Source organism: Odocoileus virginianus, chromosome 24 (assembly GCF_023699985.2).
Source record: "Odocoileus virginianus isolate 20LAN1187 ecotype Illinois chromosome 24, Ovbor_1.2, whole genome shotgun sequence".
In the NCBI taxonomy this organism is placed as follows: Eukaryota; Metazoa; Chordata; class Mammalia; order Artiodactyla; family Cervidae; genus Odocoileus; species Odocoileus virginianus.
This window is the reverse complement of record NC_069697.1, coordinates 49849810-49869721: the sequence shown is the minus strand read 5'-3', so window position 1 is coordinate 49869721 and position 19912 is coordinate 49849810. Positions and strand designations below refer to the sequence as shown.

The 19912-nt window shown below is 41.2% G+C and overlaps 1 long non-coding RNA gene across 1 annotated transcript; it reads left to right on the top strand.

The window, feature by feature from the left end:
• Positions 1-14686: 14686 nt before the first annotated feature.
• LOC139030935 (uncharacterized) lies at positions 14687-18727 on the top strand. The gene is made up of 2 exons (XR_011483378.1): positions 14687-15189; positions 16360-18727. It is a non-coding gene; the product is annotated as an uncharacterized lncRNA (long non-coding RNA).
• Positions 18728-19912: the final 1185 nt, after the last annotated feature.

The following is a 19912-nucleotide window of genomic DNA, read 5'->3' as shown; positions in this document are numbered from 1 at the left end:
AGTAACATTATTTATGAAGTTTTTTCCCACTATTTCTTACTGTGCACAAGTATGATCTTATACTTCTATAAAATGCCATTTAGTATATTAGCGTAATTTATTCAACTACTCCTCCAGTTTTCTTTCTCTATTATGAATAATACTGGCAGTTTTTTTGTATTGAAACCTGAGATGTTGACAAAAATATACAACAGTATTTTGTTACTTACCCTAAATCCTCATTCTTGATTGAGAGAGGTTGTAAATAGACCTGTTATAAATTAATTCTGATATCAGAACAAGAATAAGTGAAATTTTGTACCTTACTCACTCATTTCCAACCTAATGATTCATAGTTTTAAACACATTGATATGTAAAACAAATATTTAAATAATGAGAGTTTCCCTTAGAAGTGATTTTTGGTTATGGGTACATTATATTAGCAGTTTTGATAGTAATTCAAATTAAGTCCTGTGTTAATTCATTACAGAGGTGGCCTCTCTCCTTCCTCCCTTCCTTAAGTAGCATAGCTCTTGTTTCTTCTGTGATTGAGGCCCCTGAATTTTGTGACCATTTTAATTATCTAGTAAAAGTACATATTCCAAATGAGGTAAAATTTCATCTTCAGAATTTGTCTTGGAAATGTACAGAATAGCAACCGGGCAATAGCTGAATAAAAGTTTCTGTGTCATTTGGAGGAAGACATAATCAATTTTACATTGTATCAAATGTATTTTTTAGGAATCCCTGAAATACTCCCTAAAAGGCATGCCATAGTTTAAATGGATCCAAACAAAGTCTTCCTATAATTCCCAAAGGTATTTAGCATGGGCACATAGATTGAAGAATTTTCATAGACTCCTCCAGGGGAAGAATTTAATCAGGTGTCTACATTATACAAATTTTGTTTTGTGTTTGATTTGAACTGATGGAATGTTCTGGCACGGTAGACAAAGGATAAATTATGCTTGCAATCAGTCCTAAGTATTCCCTTTCTTATATACCTTCACCTCTGTGCTTGACCCACTCTGCCCAATGGCAGTTTATAAAGGTGAGTGACCTTGCTCCTCTATTTATTATTCAGGAATTTCCCCCCAAAGCTAGAGAGAATAAAATCCTCATGCAGAATCTTTCATTTGGCGTAAAACCCTCTCTCCTACTTCCTTTTTGAAATTCACCTTAAAATTGTAGGTGACATCTCACTGAGGCAAAATTGTTCCCTCTTTCTCCTGATGGCATGCCCCTAGCTAATGGCACACGGCCCGTGTGAAATGTGCGTGGCAGTGCGTAGGACAGGGAGCTGGTGGGGAGTGGCGTCTTCACATGTGAAGAGAAGCAAGTTGCCAGCTAAAGGAAGATGAACCTCTTTCCTGGACTATGTGTTTCCTTAGCACAAAAGGAAAATCAGGTTAATGTCAGTCCTTGAAACTAAACCTTCTAGTGTCACAATTTATTGTGATTATTTGAGCATTTTTCTCCTTGTCATTTAGATACTGCAAAATCTTTAGTGTATTCAGATTTCCAGGTCAGCTCTGTAAGAATGTATATCAATGTCACTCAATATGGGACCAAGAATTTGTGTGAATCCTAGAAGTGTTTGTTACTGACTTGGGATGAGGTAAGGAGTTGGGGCCAGAATGTCAATCGACTAAGTTGCTAAGCACACCATTTAATTCACCTGATTTTCTTTTTTTTTTTAATGTAACAGGACTTTCTTGACCATTCATGGAATGCTGGTAATAAACAGTTCAAAGACAGGCAACTTTGAGTAGCAGTTATATAGATCTTTCTTTCAAACTTTGTATTAATGTGAAATATGTGGAAACACATAAGTACATAAGTACTTGATGTAAAAAGTAAGTATTTATTGATAAAAAAAAAATTGAATAGCAGTTTGAGGTTGGGGACTAGGGACAGAGAACTTGGGTCTTTATTTAGACACTGTCACTTAACTGTTGTGTGATATGAAGTGAATTATTTAATCACTGTGAGTTTCAATTTTTCTCATTTGCAAATGACCTGGAGTTGTTCTGGATTAAATATTTAATGAAATGTAAGAAATAGAAAGGAACAGAGTACAGTGATGCAACACATTCTCATATCTAGACCTTGGCTGTTAACCTATGAAGGGGGATGCTAAATACGTTAGTTTTAAAATGTAAGTTGGACAGGTGCTAAAAAGCTTTAGTTTTAAAATTTAAGTTAGATACCCCTACAGCTCTCTTATTTTGCATACTTCCCACCTCTACACACACAACTTTAGTGTTTGAAAAAGTTTTCTTCTCTGGCCATAAGTGTGTTTTCATTGCTTATAATAGTGTTCTGGAGTTCAACCTGTCAGTTGAAAAATATCCTTCTGCCCAAAACCTCATTTATTTTCATGTCACCCTTATGAGGAACCATGACAACATCCATTTTCTCTTTTGTATAAAGTCACAATTCCTAGCAGCTTGACTCTGTGGGACAGTGAAAGTTGTCAACATTTTATGTACAGATCCTTATGGTAAATACTTACTCCTTATTACTCATTGTAAAAACATTATGAATAGGTATTGCAGATGTTTTAATGATAGTACAGACTCTTTTCCATGAGAAGAGCAAAAGCAAATGCAAAGTATGAAAAAAAATAAGAAAAGATATTTTTCTGGAAATGGAAATGCCATTAATGGAGAATTTGCCGGGGGGGGGGGGGGGAAATCTTGCGATATTATCCAAAATGTAGCATGTTAATTTTCTCCTTATCAAACAAGGCTTGTCATTCAATAGGGCTTCCCTTGTGCCTCAGACAGTAAAGAATCCGCCTGCAGTGCGAGACTTGGGTTCAGTCCTGGGGTTGGGAAGATCCCCTGGAGAAGGGAAAGGCTACCCACTCTGATATCCTGGCCTGGAGAATTCCATGGACTGTATAGTCCATGGGGTCGCAAAGGGTCAGACACAACTGAGCGACCTTCACTTTCACTATCATTCAATAAGCTAATCAACTCATGTCGTTCCAATCTGCAGAGTGTGGGGAGAGTTTTCCCTTGTTTGTGTGTGTGGCCGTTATTGTCCTTCTGCTTCTTTCATCCTTCTCAGTCACCATCCTCTGGGTTTACTTCTTTGGTGTCTGTCTTCAAACGTCTCATCTGTGACATCTCCACAATATCGTGGTACCTATTCACTTCCCAACTCTCTCTGTCCCTCCTCCGCAACATACAGCATCCTGTAAGTCCTCGACCTGCAAGTGACCTCGACCCCGGGTCACTCTTACACCATATCCCTTTCCTCTGCTCTTGTCTTTCCATCTAGAACCTTTTGTTTAAAGTGCCCTATTACTCTTCTTCAGTTCAAATTTGGCATTTATAACCTGTTAACAATCATGTTCACTGCTGTATTTGGATAGGCTAGGTGCTCGAATAAATATTTGGTGAATTGAGTTATTGAAATACAATCTGCCAGGAGTTGGCTCAGTTGCTTCTAATATAAAGAATAGTTGTTTCTTGACACTTTAGTTAGTTGTGATTGCTCTTTTTGGTCTCCCAAAGCACTTTCTTTGAACCCGTCTTATGACATTTATCACTTAGTATCATGTGAAAACTCAGGGTTTGTTGTCAGACAGACAGAAGTTCAAACCCTGTTTCCTACCTAGGTGTATGATCTTGAGCAAATTGTTTCATTTCTCAAGAACTCATATTTTTTCTGTCAACTGAGAATGATCATGGCTATTACATTACGCTTTTGTGAAGATTACATGGCGTAATATATGTGCAAAGTACTTTGCTTTTAGTAAGTGTTTAATAATAAGAAGAAGAACCAAACTTTATATATTACTTACTGTCCAGACACTATTTTAAACTCTTTACATTTATTAACCCTTGTGTTCCTTTTACATTGATTAACCTTGCAGATTAACAGGCACAGTCTCCCTGTTTTGCAGATGAGACAAGACACAGAACGGTTAACTCCCTTTTCAAGGACACAGAGTTGGGATTACACCAGGGTGGTGTACATGCAAGTGGTAAAGAACCTGCCTGCCAATGCAGACGACGTAAGAGATGTGTTCGATCCCTGCGTCAGGAAGATCCCCTGGAGGAGTGCATGGCAGCCAACTCCAGTATCCTTGCTTGGAGAATCCCACAGACAGAGGAGCCTGGCAGGCTCTGTATAGTCCATAGAGTTGCAAAGAGTCAGACATGACCGAGCGACTGATCACAAGCACGTCTGGCTTTTGCATTGACCACTTCATTGTGCATTGTGGAGCCCTTCTGTGCTTCTGTATTGTTCTCCCCTTATTGTTAAGAAGAGCAGAATGTGAATGAAGGAGTCATAAGGCCTGAGCATTAGTCTTAGATTGTCAGCAGCTGTTTACTCACTTTCTTCGACCTGAACCTACAAGACACAAGAATGGGATAGCAGACAGCCTCCTTTTACCTTCCCAGACTCCTTTTATTTTGAGAATTGTCCCTCGCCCAGTCCATTCCAGAAAGACTGTGGGTCACATGGCCACCAGCTTTGCCACTGCAGGGTCTCCAGAGGTTTCCACATCCTCAGGCAGGGTGATTGCTCCAGGGCCGAACGCAAAGACTAACCAGGGTTGGAAAACTGTGTGTGTGTGTGTGTCTGTGTGTGTCTGTGTGTGTCTGTGTGTCTGTGTCTGTGTGTGTATCTGTGTCTGTGTGTGAGTATTTAAACTGCATGGAATCAGGGGAAATAGAGCCCTTTTTAATTTCCAAAATATAAGCTGAAAAAATCATAACAGTGTAAAGCTGCCAGAGACCGTCTCTTCCACCAGGTGGAAAGAATCTGCTTAAGACTGAATGCAACTCAAAGAAAGAAGAGCTATGAAATTACGGTTTGGAGAGAGAGAGAATAAATGGCCAGAATGATTATTACGATAATTATTTTGGTGTCTCAGTTCAGTTCAGTTGCTTAGTCATGTCCAACTCTTTGGGACCCCATGGACTGCAGCACACCAGGCTTCCCTGTCCATCACCAACTCCCAGAGCTTAGTTAAACTGATGTCCATCAAGTCAGTGATGCCATCCAACCATCTCATCCTCTGTCATCCCCTTCTCCTCCCATCTTCAATCCTTCCCAGCATCAGGGTTTGTTCCAATGAGTCTGGATTTTGGTGTCTGGATTCAGCTATGTCTGAAGTCAGGCCACGTCTGTACTTTTCAGTTTGTGATTCAATAAAGTACTTTCCCCCTTTATATTAGTTTGAGCTGGTTTTCTGTGAGTTATTAGAAAAGAACTTCCTATTCGAGATTTAAAGGGATAATGTCCCTTCTAGCCATAACACTCTGTAACCATAGCCATTCATTATATGCTTGCAGTCCTAAAGGAATATATTTGTGAACAAAGCAGGTATTAAATAAATATTTTTGAAATAAATGGAATTGTTCAACCTGCAGTCGAGGATAAAGACAGGTACACCTGGGATCAGAAGCATGTATTTCAAATGGCTTTTATAGGTTCTTGGCATTGATTCCTTTGATAGTGATCTAAGGGCTTCCAAGATGGCACAGTGGGTAATAAATCCCCCTGTAATGCAGGAGACGCAGGAGACACGTCCCCAGGTTGAAAAGATCCCCTGGAGGAGGGCATGGCAACCCATTCCAGCATGCTTTCCTGGAGACTCCCATGGACAGAGGAGCCTGGTGGGTTATAGTCCACAGGGTCACAAAGAGTTGACCAAAACCGACCCTACCGAGCACACATACATAATGATCTAAAATAATTAAAACCAGTTTTCCATTGGCTTAGAGACTGTTCCTGAACGAGCTGACTTCTGGATCTTGTTTGGAAAGTTGGCTCTTAACTAGTGGATGGGTGCAAGGGAAAGGGTGGTTTGCTGAGCACAAAGATGAATCCTTCCTGAAATTAACAGCAAACGAAGGATAGAACTGTGGAAGGAGAAACAGGATATAAAAGGAACTCCCAACCATTGTCTCTATACAATAATATAAGGACAGAAAATTCACAGGGGCTCTTGGAAGGAAAGAACAGAATGACTGCCATTTGGGATTATATCCATTCTATATTAGATCCAATTATCCTCACACGATCATACCCACAACACAATCTCATATTCACAAAGATGGAGAGGCAGATACTCAGATGGAATGTGTGAGCAACACACAAAGATGTTAGGCAGCTGCTTTCCGGTGACAAGTGTGTGCGCATGGACACCTCCGGCTTACTTAGAACTATAGAGAAATCCCCTCTGCGGTCATCTACACTTGAATCCTTCAAAGAGAATACATGCTCTCTTAAATCAGTCCCATGTGCCAGGAAGTATGCTGAACACTTTGTACATCATCTCATGGTCTTCTCGAGATATAAGAAAAAATATCATCACCCCCCCACCCTTTTTATAGACGAGAAAATTGAGATCTAGGTAGTTTAAAGAACTTGCGCAAAGTCTCACACCTGGTAAGTAGTGCAAGTCTTTCCTGCTTTAAATGCTCTGTTTCATCACCATGCTCTGCTGCCCCTCCCAGATTTAATTAGTTTTAGTGATAAAAAGTACAGAGATATCGCCTGCCCAGCAAAGGAGGCAGTGAAGACGTGAGTTGAGACAGTATAGTATTGAGAAGAGAGAGTGGGAGTAGGTATATGGTACATGGGAAAAGAATCAAGTTATAAACATTTAGAGAGCTAATATTGGGGAAAAAAATAAGACTAAGACATGCAGTTCCTTCCCAAGTGGTAAATCTTTTCCATTTACTGCGACTCGGTTCATTTCATATAAATTCTATGTTTAACATGAACTCATAGTTTCATCGCTCAAACCTGCTTGGCTGCTAGCATCCTCCTTAGGGCTCTGCCAACAAGAAAGTGCACGATACTGCCAGCAACAGCAGGGCAGTGCGTGCTGCAGCCTGCCAGGCTAACTGCTGAAACCTCGCAGCAGATTTAGTGTTTCCTGTAGAGGCTTTCTGAGGCAGAAAAGTTCCCAGCTTGTTTGTATATGACTAGCTTATGTTTCCATGATGCCCTGAACCGTGGCTTTTTAGGGGTCATTTCGTTTCATAAACATTGTTCTGACTCTATAGGGAATCAGCTGCATTCACACAGCCAGTGCTTATGGAAACAATGACATTTGATTTTTAAGTGGAAAATAGATTGTTTATTACTAGCTTACAAAAACGACTTTTCAGAGTCATGCAAAGGATTAGGGCAGTGTTTGGTGTAATGGTCATCCATTTATGGAGGTGATGGAGACAAGGTAACATTCACTGATGAGATAAAGCTTTAAAAGCCTTAGAAATGTGGGAGGTCTTTACAGAAATGGGTAAGGAATGCCGTTGAACAGAACACACATGATATTAGCTGCTCACCTCTCTCTGTAGCTCAAGCAGAAATAGTGATGGAGTCCCTTAGAGCTAGGAAGTGGTTCTAGATGGCCTTACTCCAAAGACTTCTATGTGCTTTGAGAAGTAGCTTCAGCAAAGTTACACATGGGGTTCCTCTTAGTGACATCAATTGAAGAGCTGATTCAACATTACCAAACCTTGGGTTTGGGGCTCAATCATTTCCTTAAAAGTTCAGAAGATGCGCCATTTCTCCATGCCAAGCTTAATTCATTACTCAAGCTTCTATAACGAATGGGGTTCTGTGAAAAATACTTCACATCTTTACCTAACATGTGTCTTGATAGGATGAGATATTATACATAAATTTTTATCAGTAATGTTTGATGAAAACTTTCTGTATATTAGACATAGGATGTATTTTACTCTGTACTTGACATGCAGAACCTTTTATAAAATTTCAATTTTTATTTTATTTTGGAGTGTATTTGATTCACAATGTAGTGTTAATTTCAAGGATATAGCAAAGTGACTCAGTTATACATACAAATGTATCCATTCTTTTTCATATGCTTTTCCCATATAGGTTATTACAGATTACTAAGTACTATGCTAGTGCTGCTGCTAAGTCGCTTCAGTCATGTCCGACCCTGTGCGACCCCATAGATGGCAGCCCACCAGGCTCCCCCGTCCCTGGGATTCTCCAGGCAAGAGCACTGGAGGGGGCTGCCATTGCCTTCTCCAGTGCATGAAAGTGAAACATGAAAGTGGAGTTGCTCAGTCGTGTCCGACTCTTAGCGACCCCATGGACTGCAGCCCACCAGGCTCCTCCGTCCATGGGATTCTCCAGGCAAGAGGACTGGAGTGGGGTGCCATTGCCTTCTCCGAGTTCCCTGTATATTTTACATATTATCTCTTTATAAAATAGACAATCTACAAGGACTGTATAGTGAGTTTATTTTATATATAGAAGTGTGTGTATGTTACTCAAACTCTTCATTTATCCCTTCCCCCAGGTTTCCCCCTTTGGTAATGGTGACCAGAAGTCTGCTTTCCAAGTCTCTGAGTCTGTTAATGTTCAGTACCTTTTATTTCTTTGTTTTGTTCATCACTGTCTTCCTTTACTAGAATTAAAAGACACTTACTCCTTGGAAGGAAAGTTATGACCAACCTAGATAGCATATTAAAAAGCAGAGACATTACTTTGCCAACAAAGGTCCATCTAATCAAGGCTCTGGTTTTTCCAGTGGTCATGTATGGATGTGAGAGTTGGACTGTGAAGAAAGATGAGTGCCAAAAAATTGATGCTTTTGAACTGTGGTGTTGGAGAAGACTCTTGAGAGTCCCTTGGACTGCAAGGAGATCCAACCAGTCCATCCTGAAGGAGATCAGTCCTGGGTGTTCATTGGAAGGACTGAGGCTGAAGCTGAAACTCCAGTACTTTGGCCACCTGATGCGAAGAGTTGACTCATTGGAAAAGACCCTGATGCTGGGAGGGACTGGGGGCAGGAGGAGAAGGGGAGGACAGAGGATGAGATGGCTGGATGGCATCACTGACTCGATGGACATGGGTTTGAGTAAACTCCAGGAGTTGATGATGGACAGGGAGGCCTGGCGTGCTGTGGTTCATGGGGTTGCAAAGAGTTGGACACGAATGAGCGACTGAACTGAACTGAACTGAAGCATCCCAGGGGAATAGAGTTTTGTCTGTTTCACCCACTGCTGTGTCTGAAGCACCTAAAGTCATGCCTGCCTCAGTGAGGTTTTCAATAAATGTATTTCATGCAAACGAACAGGGACTATGCTGATCGTTTTATAGGCATATCTTTTTGAATCACCCCGTTCCAGCATTAAACCATTAAAGCATGTTATGCTTCTATTTCCATTTTAACTGATGAGGAAAATGAGACTTTGAGAATTTAAATACATTTTTCAAGGCCATAGAGCAGATAAATTACACAGCCTGGTTCAAGTATAAACTCTGTTTCCAAACTTCATGTTCCTCATATCCTGTTCATGCTTTTCTCCTGAGCATTTCCACTTAAAGTCTGAGTCCACTTGAATGAAACATCAGGCCCTTTTCTGGGTGAAGGAATCCCTGTGAGGACGGGTGGGGTTAGTCCTGGTGCCTCAGATTCCAGTCGTGTCTGTCATGGGACAAAGCCATGCTTTCAGACTCTCGTAGAGCTCCTGGGATGCCTCACTTTCTTGGCCACGTGTCCACCTGTCCAAAGGCCGTGAGAGGGGTCCCCTTTCTGGATTTTCCCCTTCACACCCTTGATGGGCAGGGAAGCGCCTGCATAGAAGAAAGAACCAGACTCATCGTGAAGCGATGTGAAAACTTCCATAGCTCTATCCCTCCAATTTTTCAACTGCCTGGGCGTGTCTTGTAGTCTAGAAATGCACAGGTGTAGGCAGGATGTGTTTGTGGGTTGGGTTTAAAGAGGACAAAAAAAAGTGTGGAGGGGCTGAAGGAACAAAGAAGGCGAGTAAAGACTGCGAGTGCCTCTGGCACTAGAGAGGAATGGAGGCTTAAAAACAAACTAAAATGGACTTATCCATGATGATTCGTCTCTGGCTAGAGCAGCAGAAAAGCTCTCGACAATGCTGACAGCAAAAAGTATGGTCGGATCTTCTTAGAGCTTAGGGTCCTGGCCTTGTTCCTGATCATTGTCACTGCCATTTTGACCTCCCTCCACCCCCTACAAGGCTGTGTCCTCTGGATCATTCTCCTCAACCCCTTAGCCTTTGGTTCATAGTTTTGCATCTCTTGTAGAGCAAGCCTGAGAGATGGTTCAGACATACATAAGGCAAATTTTTATGGGGTAAGATAAAAAAAAAATGTATGTAGCTGCTAACCACTTTTCCTGTGCAGAAGAAAGTTTGCCTAGGATTCTGCATTGAAAAATACTGGAGAAACTTCATCAACACATATTGATGCCTAATACCCTGGTCTTCTCTATGAAGACTTCTCTTTGAATACTTAGCTTGAATATTATCTGTGACCTTGAAGTCTATTCCATCTAAATCTGAGAGTTAAAACTTTTCTATTGAGGACAGTGATCTGAAAATGAGGTGTGTGGTTGGGGGTGGGTGTGGATGAAAGAAATGAACATAAGGTTACATTTTTTCTTCAAATTCTCTTCTCAGAGTTTCATTATGCTTTGGGTGGTAGTATATGGTACACTACTATCACAAGGACTGCCCATTATAATTACCCAGGGAAATTAAAAATATATATATACTTGGTCCCAGTCCAAACCAATTAAATCAGAATCTCTAGGAGGGAGGCTTGAGGACTGAAATTTTTGTAAAAGCTCCCCAGATGATTCTGCCACGCAGGACTGAGAGTTCCTAGCATAGGACATGGACTGTAGATGGGATCTGCTAAGTCTGTGTTATAATTCCAAATATGCCGCTTTTTGTGCGGTGTGACATTGGGAGAGTTTCTGAAGCTTCTTAAACTCATGTACTTATCTTGCAAAATGGAGACAGCGTGCCTTCATCAGAGGATTGTTTTAAAGATAAAGTGAGAGAATGTATGTGTTGTAGCTGGTACAGTGCCTCACATATAATTGGTGTCTAATAAATTAGGGTTATTATCACTATTATCATCATTATTAGGCTCAGAAAAGACCATTATGTCTATATGTAAACATTGCTTAGTCATAGGGAAGAGCAGACACCCACTGGAGACCAGTGCAGCCATCTGCTCTTTGTCAGATGGAATATTATTGTACTATGATTATTTCTCCTCCTTGACCCAATCTAATTTTGAAGCCCATGATTAAAACTGTTCTGACAGATTTCTGCTAAAGGGTAAACGGTTCTCGATGTTAAGATAGTTCCTCCAATATTTAGGTTTAGTTTATTCATTTTAATGCTGGTTCTACTATTCTTTCAGTTGTATCCTTCCAATATGCTGAAAATTTAAAGCATTTGTCTTATTTTATTTTGGATGGCCCTCCATCTCCCTTTGCAGGATCAAAAATCAAATTTTCACAGTACTCGCTTCAAAAAAGATAAGAAACCATACCATGTTTTTGGTCTTTAAATAATTGCCTCTTAAATCCATTGCCACAGATTCTACCCTCGTTTATGAAAATGAGACTTTGCATTAGCCATAGAGTTACAGACTGGATTAAAGATCCTTAAAGCTGGTAAAAATACAAGGACACAGAGTTTAGCATGGATGAGACTCAATTTATAACTGTCTTACACACAATAAATGTTCATGTCACTGTTCAATTGAAAGACAATGTTCTGCTGTTCAACAGAAGCAAAATGATTTTCCTAACTATGATTTGTGTACTTAAACATCTGCAGATGTTTAAGGAGAAGGGTTACAGCCCGTTTTCCATATTCCAGTAAGTCCAATACACTGCGTCTGTGACAGATGATAGCAGCGTTCTTGCAGGCTGTTTTTTGGAATCATTCATGATGTGTGACCAATTAACCCAATGGCTTAGCTATGTAGGATCCACCTCTGAACTAGCTCTCTAGTGTTTTTCTTTTTTCAGTTCTGGCTTGGTTCTCATCTTCATTACTCTTGCCCCTATATCTTCAGCCTCTGCACCTGACAATGCATCCCCTACAAGAATTCAGATAACCCTCTTGGTCCTTTGACTTCCCCATCACTGTGACAACTTCCTGCATCTCTAATAAAGCCCAAATCATGTGGGGAAATGGAAAGAGCTCAGTTTGCTTGAATTTGGAGGCTGGCAGATCTGGGGTTTAACTTGGCTTTGTGGCATTTTTGTTTTTAGCTGTGTGATTGTGGCTGTATATTTTTCTTCTCTAAATCTGTTTTGTCATCTGTAAAATGAGGATTAAAAATAACTACCTTAGGGTTTGAAAATGTAAGTGTTAGTCACTCAGTTGTGTCCAACTCTTTGTGACCCCACCAGCCTCCTCTGTCCATGGAATTCTTCTGGCAAAAATACTAGAGTGGGTTGCCATTCCCTTCTCCAGGGGATCTTCCTGACCCAGGGATCGAACCCAGGTCTCTTGCATTGCAGGCATATTCTTTTACCATTTGAACTACCAGGGAAGCCCCTACCTTAGGGTTTAATAAGCATTAAATAAAATAACTCCTGCACATTACTAGTACAATATCTGACTTCCAGTGAAAGCTCAACTAACATTAATAACCTCCTGTGATGGTCTGAGGGCTTCCCAGGTGGCCCAGTGGTAAAGAATCCGCCTGCCAGTGCAAGAGACGTAGGAGACGCAGGTTCAGTCCTGAGGTCAGGAAGATCCCCCGGAGGGGGAAATAGCAACCCATTCTGGCATTGTGGTCTGGAAAATCCCATGGACAGAGGAGGATGACGGGTTACATCTGTGAGGTCACAGAGACTCGGACACAGCGGAGCCCAAGCACAGACTCTGCTGCTCTGATTCTAGACCTGGCCTGCCTTTCCAGTTACAGCGCTGCCCCCTGTCTCCTACGTGCCCTGGGTTCTTCTTCCTTCCCTACCATCGAGGCACGCATATATCTCCATTCCCTTGCTTCTGTGACTTCATTCATCTGTCTACTCATGAGGTTCTCTTTGCCATAAATACCTTTTGCTTAGTGTCTAACCAGCTCTTTTGTTTTTCCCCAAGATTGCTCATCAAAATTATCCTCCAGCTTCCTACTCACAGTCTCTGTCCTACCTTCTCAGTGATCTTCCCATCCTGCCTTGGGGCCCATCCCTTGTCAGTGTTTGCATCCACCTCCTCCAACTACTTATGAGCCCCTTGAGGGCAGGGGAAGGGTCTTTCTTATCTTTGCCTGCACCTGCCCAACTCCACCACACATTTCTGAGAGCCTAATAGGATTTCTTAAAAAGAAAATGATGAAAACATTATGAGTGTATTATTTAACAAACTCATTGTATTGCTAAAACTGTATTTTTAATATATAAATCATTTTATATAATATAAACATAAAACATTGTACTTATATATATAATACATATATATATATATGATTACTCTATTATTATTGATCACATAACTAGAAAAATTAATAAAGTCTACCAAGTGTAAGTAACTTCCCAGAGTAATACTGTCAGTAAAACTTATCATGTCTTGGGAGTTTTTATAAAAGCTCTGAACAGACCCTGGGACTAACACATACCTAGCAAGCTTATGGCGATAACAATACTCAGAAACACTGAGATTAAGACAGCAGGAGAAAAGACAAAAGGCAGACTGATGAGATACAGACTAAAGTGACCAGGACTCAGGACTCAATGTCTGATTTTCAGCTGAAACTTCAGGCATGTTTATCCTGCAGGACGGAAGCCTGTAGGATGATATTGTCTTCCTTAGCACTGTTTCTATTGGCCAGGAGAGAAATCGAATAAAGAAGAGCTTTACACAAGTCAGTCTGCCTCTACAGTTTATATTAATCATCTTTTTCTTATTCGTAGACGTAGCAATAAGTGTTGGTCGCTCAGTCGTGTCCAACTCTTTGTGACCCCATGAACTGCAGTCCTCCAGGCTTCTCTGTCTATGGGATTCTCCAAGCAAGAACACTGGAGTGCATTGCCATTTCCTTCTCTAGAGGATTTTCCCAACCCAGGGATCGAACCTGGGTCTCCTGAATTGCTGGCAGTTTCTTTGCTGTTTGAGCTACAGGGAAATCCTTTCTCTTCTTCTTCTTTTTATATATTTCATGTGGAATAGATCTATGCAAAATGTGTATATTGAATAGTATGTTTCTCTGCCATATTTTAATTCATTTAATGACCACTTTTGGTTTCTCTGTTTAATGAAAACATTTAATTATTCATTGTTTCCACAATCAAACACAATTTTTTTTTACCTGTATTATCTGATGGGGTGACCAGCCAGCCCAGCTTGCCAGGGGATGGGGCAGTTTCCTGGAACATGGGTCTTTCAATGTTGAAACTGGGATAGTTTGGGGAAACTGGAAAATTTAGCACCACACTAAAGAATCTTTCAACTTTTCAGAGAAAAATGTCAGCTATTCTTTTCCACAAGGTGTTTGTAACTGACTGGGGAAATAGGATGCAGGAAACCAAATCTGGGACAATTGAAGACAGATAGAAACAAAGCTTTATATTCTGTGCAGCACAGAATATAAAGGATGTAAGGTCTCAGAGCTGGCAGTGGAAGGGTGGTGACAGAGAGATGCCTTCTTTGCAAAAGTGAGCCTGGCGTAGAAATGATAAGACTGGATAGATGCTTAGAAACACTGGAGGAGGTGAGGTGAGCCTTAGGTGGAGAAAGACTGAGTGTGAACAGGAGACAGAATGCAGAAACCCGGCCTGGGGCTGGAGAGGGGTGAGCCAGGGTGGTGCAGGTCGTGAATACAAGCTGAAATAAAGTCTGACAAGGGTGTGCCTTTTGCAGCAACTTTCGGCCAGCCTTCCAACATTTGCTCGAATAATTGAGACTTGGCTGCAATTACGGTTTACATTTGGTGGCTCCACGTCCTCAAAAGGAGAATTTATGTGTCTCGTGGAATAAACCAATGTACGTGCTAACGGAGGCTCCTCCAGTGTTTCAGTGAGATGGTCGTTATGAAGTAAGTCAGGGAGAGACAGCATCCATCATGAAATGTTTTGTGTGGTGAAATACTCTATGGCAAGACCCAAATGCTAGATTCAAGAAGATTCTGCAAGGAAAATAAATAACTGCTCTTTTCACGTAGAATTTGCCCTTTATCCGATATTGGCAGCCCTGAATGTTTGGCTCACAGAAAGCACCCTTGCCATTTGTTTTATTGCTTCTCTGCAAGTTACTTGCCTCCAATTTTAGCAGCTGAATTGTTTTTCTAATCCTTCTCAATTAACATGTCTTCTGCATCACCGAGGAACCAAAATGAAAGAGGAAGTTACATGGGAACGACATTCCATCTTTCCTGGAGAACCATTTTCCTGTCAAAAATTCGAGAGGAAGAATGTGAGTTTTTTTTCTTTCATTTGTTGCCACTGTCTACTTAAAATTCAGACGAACTGCATTTTCTCCGACTAGTTTTGCTTCCATATGAACTCTAAAATATTCCATTTTCTTCTCACCACCCCTTCCCTCTCCTCAAAAACAAGCACTTTTATAAACAGGGAAAGAGGCCCTGCTTCTCAAGAGTAAACAACCCCTGCTGAGCAGAGCCGGGGCCCCTGGAAAGCCCACCCCTTCAGAAGGAAATCAGATCCGTGGGCAAAATAAGTGAAGAAAAAAGGGGCAGCTGTTAAAACATTTAGTCTGTTTTTCTCCTCCAGCCCTGCCGGTCCCCTCGTTTCCCAGCCCCCACCTCCACGTGACCCCTTCCACCCTGGGTTTCTGCGCCGGAGAAGCGGTGCCTCGGCAGGAGCGTGTGTAAGGAGGAGGTTCGCCGGCCCCGCACCCTCACACTCATCTTTCTGCCTCTCCGCCCTCGGCCTCCGCGCCACATTCCTCGAGGATAGTCGAAAAATTGATTGGATGATTTTTTGGCAGCTCTTTGCCGAGCCTGCAGCCACAGCTTGGTTTAATTAGGGAACCAGCGTTTCTTTTATGTAGGTCACATCAGGTTTTGATTCCAGGTCTCATATAGCTCTAACCTTTCAAAAAAGTCAGAAATGCATGTGCCATGGGAAGAAGATTTTTTTTTTTTTTAAGTTTTTATAATTCTCACCAGCGTCACTGATGCTCATGTAGCCGTGGTCTCTCTCTTTTTGTCTAATTTATCAGAATCAGGGCGGCATTCTATGAAGCCTTTTCTTCCATGAGGCTTCTGGTGTCTGAGGCATACATACTCTTATTATAAAATTATTAGCAGTGATCTGGGGATGGGGGGATGTTTGATAGTCTTTTGCTTATTTCTTTGTGCATTTGTGCCCTAAAGATTTAATGGGTTCTCTTTCTACGAAATCTGATATTAAAAAATCTGTTTGGAGGTGAGTATAAAAATATTTATCCAGTAATCTTTGAGATGAAATTAGAAGTAAATATAAGGTAGTAAGAGAAACTTACTAAGGTATTATAATGACAGCTCATAAGCTGAAACCCCATAATAAGTATTCTTGTATCATACACAGCCCTTAGGAGACCTGTCTAAAAAATTTATAATGAACAAAGAATATCCCTTGGCAGGTATCATGCAAGAACCACTGATGATTTCGGAAGTCTGAATGATGAACATGGATCCTGACACTGCCTTTGGAAAATTCTAACCTAACAGTTATCATTTGCCTTTCAGAAGTTTGTGACAATTAGTCCATGATTCTGATTTACATTGGGTACCACATTTTGTTTACTTTTGCTTATAGAAAGTTTGAAATTGTATCCGCCAAATAAAGCATAAATACAAAACATCCAAACATGAAACAGAAAGCCACCTTAACTTCCACCCCCCCAAAAAAAAAAAAAAAATCATATTTTCAGAGTATGCGTCAATACAATCAATGCCTATTTAACTGACTAACATGACTGCATGTAATCTGCCGCCCACAGGTAATTAATTAGGCTACTCAGTGAGTGTCATGCAAATAGGTGAACATTACTTGCTCTCCGGAGTGTGAAGCAGTGTCCTGTTTTCATTTGTTGGATGGCTAGGTAAGGAGCAGTGCCAAACACTGAAATGAAACGCTGTGAGCTTCCAAATGCAAGGAGATCCAACCAGTCCATCCTGAAAATCAGTCCTGGGTGTTCATTGGAAGGACTGATGCTGAAGCTGAAACTCCAATACTTTGGCCACCTCATGCAAAGAGCTGACTCATTAGAAAAGCCCCTGATGCTGGGAGGGATTGGAGGCAGGAGGAGAGGGGATGACAGAGGATGAGATGGCTGGATGGCATCACCGACTCGATGGGCATGAGTTTGAGTGAACTCCGGGAGTTGGTGATGGACAGGGAGGCCTGGCGTGCTGTGGTTCATGGGGTTGCAAAGAGTTGGACACGACTGAGCGACTGAACTGAACTGAACTGAGCTTCCAAATTGTGCGCCTCTCCTAATGTTAAAAGCGGCTATTATGCCTCAAGAGCTGCCGGTCCAATCTATTTCATATTGTGAAAAGCAGCTGGAAGGGCTTATCTGTCAACAAAGGAGGTGTCTCATCTGTTGGAGAAACTCACAGACTCTTGGGCTCCTTATTTTCAGAGTGAGAAGGGAACTACAGCTGTCCGTTCTGATACATTTGATTAAATTGCTCAACCAAGGGTCAGAGAGGTTGAGGAAACTTTGGTTGAGTTTCTGAGCCAGTATTTTCAGTGCGCATATTGACTTTCCAAACTTTGTAATAAGCAGGATGGATCACAATAATAGGACCTGCCGTGAGATCTCTGGAATAGTCGTTGTTGAAACCACACCATTGAAACCGCCTGTCTCTGGATATTTTGCTCTTGTCCTCCTCGCCTGTGACTCACCCCAGGAAGAATAAGATGAAATAATTATGGTTTCAAATTGCCCGAGCCAGAAACTACACCTTCACCTTTCAGAGGCAGAGTGAGCACTGGTACCAAATACACAGAAAATATGGAGTCTGTATACCGCCAAATCAAATTTCGCTCACCCAAGTTCTGCTGGCTGTCATCTTAAATCCTTTAAGAAAAGGTGTCTTGACTCTAGCTTTTGAATCACTTCTGCTTTCACTAAATTCATTCTGTAGAATATAGAGTTTCATATTTTTGTTATGGCTGGAGTTAAACCACAGCCTTCTCAAGTTTGCAGTTGGTGATAGCTCAGTGCATCTAAATTAAAAAATAAAAAAAAAAATTCATGGTGCTGCAATGCCCTCTCCTATCTGCTCTACCTGGGGTAGAGAAACTCACCTGGGTTAATGGGAGTCGACTTGGCAAGTGAAAACTGTGTCTATCTTTTCTCCATCACCATTCTATACAACTGAAGGGCTGTAAAAGCCAGATCTCCTAGTGGCGAAACTGATCATGCAAATTTTATTCCATTTCCTCACTTGCTCTGCTATAATCTACAGGGAATAAATTCATAACACTAAAGGTTGCTGCCATTTTTGTTAAATTACTCAGTTAAGTCCAGTTATCTTTGTGACTAGGAAGATGGGTTAGTAATATCTAGATTACTCTGATATATAAGTAATTTTAACATACTATTGATATATACCATAATAGCATCATATCTTTTTCAACCACTGGAATCTTGATGGAAATGATTGACTGGAGTTGCCTGACCTCTGAATCTATCTTCAATAGGACTTTATTTATTCTTAATCTTATAAAGCCCATGCAATAATTTATAAAACATATTCAGTGTACACCATGTCATAACTCCTAATAACTTCTCAAAAGGGAATTGGTGAGACCATCAAGCAGGACTCACAAAGGGAAAAAAGTATCCTTGCTTTGGTCTGTATTGTCTTTTTTTCACCATCAGTGTGGTTGGTCTTTTCTTGTCTGCTTTTCTGTCTTTCCTATCATTCGTGCCCCCATGAGATATATGTGAAGCAGTTGTTTCCCTGGGCAAGAGTTTAATAAATATTGTAGAAGATTCTTAGGACCTCTCATTGCATTTGTTCAAAGTTCAGATTTTCCGTGGAGTCTTTTTTAAGTATATTCTAAAAGCAGGTTTTCATACTTCTAATGTATTCTGAAAACTAGCTCATGTTCTTATATAAATGGAGTGTGGTGCATCTTCTCTTGTGAACTGCAGGTATGTATGTGTGTGTGTGTGTGTGTGCGCGCGCGTGCATGTACATGGGTCTATGTGTGGATGTGGTATGCCTGTGTGTGAATGTGAATTGTGTCTCCATGACAGAAAGAGTTTATATGCTTTGTGCTGGGAAGACAAAAGCTTTTCCTGTGAGGCATAACCTAAAAAAATTCTTCCCCTTGACCTAAGAATGAAAGTGAAAATGTTAGTCACTTAGTCACGTCCGACTCTTTGTGACCCCTGGACTGCAGCCCACCAGGCTCCTCTGTCCATGGAACTCTCCAGGCAAGAATCCTGGAATGGCTAGCCATCCCTTTCTCCAGGAGATCTTCCTGACCCAGGGATCGCAACCCTGTCTCCTGCATTGCAGGCAGATTCTCTACCATCTGAGCCATCAGGCCTAAGAATGATGAATGTTGAAGCTTCCTAACTACCAGTATTAATTTCTCCTTATATTTCCCTTGCCTTTGTTTATGTTGATGACAATAATTAGAAGATTGAACCACTTTTAAAAATGAGCCACTAGGTTCTTTTATAGCTTGTTTTTAAACAAAGTTGAGCTTGGGGTCTCCAAATCCTAGCCTCAGTTACCAGGGGGGATGACTTAAGGCTCTGCTCTGGTACAGAAAAAGCATGCTATGTGTAGCTCAGAGCACAGGAGGTCAGGCATGCTTTTTAGTTTCCTTGGGCTTCCCTGTGGCTCAGAATGGAAAGAATCTGCCTATAATGCAGGAGACCTGGGTTTGATCCCTGGGTCGGGAAGATCCCCTGGAGAAGGGAATGACTACCCGGTACTCCAGTATTCTTGCCTGGAGAATCCCATGGACAGAGGAGCCAGGTGGGCTGTAGCCCATAGAGTCGCAAAGAGTTGGACATGACACTTTCACTACTTTCTCATATGTTTTGGGGCCTCTATAATATTAGCGAATCTTCGTGTCACCTGGCAGATAGCAGAGAATCAATGGAAAAGTTTGCAGATGGGAAGAGATGACTATTGATACCATCTTTTCTTCGTTTCACTCTT